The sequence below is a fragment of the Schistocerca piceifrons genome, chromosome 3 (genome assembly GCF_021461385.2).
Source record: "Schistocerca piceifrons isolate TAMUIC-IGC-003096 chromosome 3, iqSchPice1.1, whole genome shotgun sequence".
Taxonomy (NCBI): Eukaryota; Metazoa; Arthropoda; class Insecta; order Orthoptera; family Acrididae; genus Schistocerca; species Schistocerca piceifrons.
Genome location: NC_060140.1, coordinates 650,220,202 through 650,222,247, shown reverse-complemented (window position 1 = coordinate 650,222,247; position 2,046 = coordinate 650,220,202). Strand labels below are relative to the sequence as shown.

General features: G+C 43.5%; 1 non-coding gene across 1 annotated transcript; it reads left to right on the top strand.

The window, feature by feature from the left end:
* The first annotated feature begins 1,204 nt into the window (after nt 1–1,204).
* Nucleotides 1,205–1,315, top strand: LOC124791127. Its single transcript, XR_007016550.1, has one exon. It is a non-coding gene; the product is annotated as a U6 spliceosomal RNA (small nuclear RNA).
* The last annotated feature ends 731 nt before the right edge of the window (nt 1,316–2,046 follow it).

The window sequence follows — 2,046 nt, the reverse complement described above, 5'->3', positions numbered from 1 at the left end:
TCTAAATCATGCGACACGACCGTGTCACTCGGTAGTCTGGAAAATCATGCGGCGAACTAGTAGTATTCCCGCTTGGCTGTTGTGCGCTGCATAGCTTTCGTCACTAAACTGGTGCCTCTGTAACTATCGAATTTCGAGTTTTAGAATTTTTTATTTCATTCAAAAGTGGTTCTACTTCTCTGCCTCCCAATTTTATCACGGCTCTATGAATAGACTAAAATGAAATTCCTGAAGTCTGTAATGGTTCAAATGGCTCTGAGCACTATGGGACTTAACAGCTGTGGTCATCAGTCCCCTAGAACTGAGAACTACTTAAGCCTAACTAACCTAAGGACATCACACACATCCATGCCCGAGGCAGGATTCGAACCTGCGACCGTAGCAGTCGCGCGGTTCCGGACTGCGCGCCTAGAACCGCGAGACCACCGCGGCCGGCGAAGTCTGTAATGCTTCAGGATATTTGTGGATGACGTAAATTGCAATATTTGCACTAAAGATCCACCAGACGTTGTAAAAAATAGGCATTGCTCTAGAATGAGTCCTCTGCAGAGGAATGGCAGTTCAAAAATGTGTTCCGGGCCGATACTCGAACACACTACCTTGCATTTTACGTACAATGCCGTTATTGGTGGAGCTGTCTAGGCAAGACTCAAGCTAGTATGAGCTCCTTGACAGTACTAGCAACAAAGGTATTTTACACTCATTTATATTACTTTGTTGCTACAAGTCTCTAACATCCCTGTTCACAAAATTTTCAAGATTGAAAGAAGAGTTCTTAATGTAGTGAGCACAGTTTTAGCGGATAATGAAAACAGGTGTAGATGTTTCTACAGCGGTAACTTTTACAGCCTAATATTACGTGCACTTTCGCTATCACGCTGATCACCCGCAAGCGGTTCACTCTAAGATTTAGAAGTGTAGATGTGGCTTACTTCCTTGCCAGGGCAGAAATGGTAGCGGAGTCCTCGATCACGGCAAGGAAAATGGCTCCAAATAATTCCGCAAGCGTTTTCCGGTCTTCATTAGCGGCAGCCCGACGCGATACACCAAAACTAAAAATGTCCACTGGTGTCATACATCGAGCTTAATTTTATGAAGAAATTGCTAAGAATGTGTGTTTGGAGCACAGCATTGTACGGAAGCGATCAACGATTGTGGGCAAACCGGAAAACTTCTGATATAAGGAGTCACCCTTGTTTTGTCAGTATGCGCTTCGGCTATACGTATGCGGAAGCTGGAACGACACAGAGAAGATTAGCATGGCCCATCCGCAAGAATGACACGTAGAAGCTTGTCAAAGAAACCTCTGGTTCTTGGGGGGAAGACGGGAGAGTCAGAAGCGATCAACGGCATGAGAATGCAGTTGGCAATGGAAACCACTGCATTAAAGATACATAATGTGATCCACAGAACACACGCCCGTAACTGAAAAAGTATCTTCATCATCTCTCTATTGGCAAAAGATTCCTGATTAGTATCACATTCGGATCTCCGGGAGAGGTTAGACAAGAGGGATGTAACCATGAGAAAAAGACTAAGTAACGGGGGAAACGGTAACATTTCAAGAGTCCGAGCGTGGAATCTCAGACATTTGAATGTAGCAGGGAAGCTGGAAAATCTAAAATTAGAAACGCAGCTGCTCATCTTAGATAATAGGGTTGGGTGGGGGAGGGGGGAATATGTGGGAGGAGGTGATTGTCAGTGAAATCGAAAGATCATTGGGCTTACTAGTCCGACGAAAACAGGGTAATATCAACAGCAAAAGAAAATGATATAATGGGAGTAGGATTCATTATGAATAAGAAGGAAGAGCAGAGAATGAGTCACTGTGAACAATTCGATGACTTGGTTGTACTCATAAGAATCTACAGTAGTCCAACAACAGTTCAGGTATGCATCCCAACCTTACAGAGAGAAGATGAAGTGATAGAGGAAGTATATGATAATTGAACGGATAATTCATAATGTAAAGGTACATGATAATTTAATACTCATGACGGACTGTAACGCGGTAGTAGGGGAGAAATAGAAAACAGAGTTACAGAA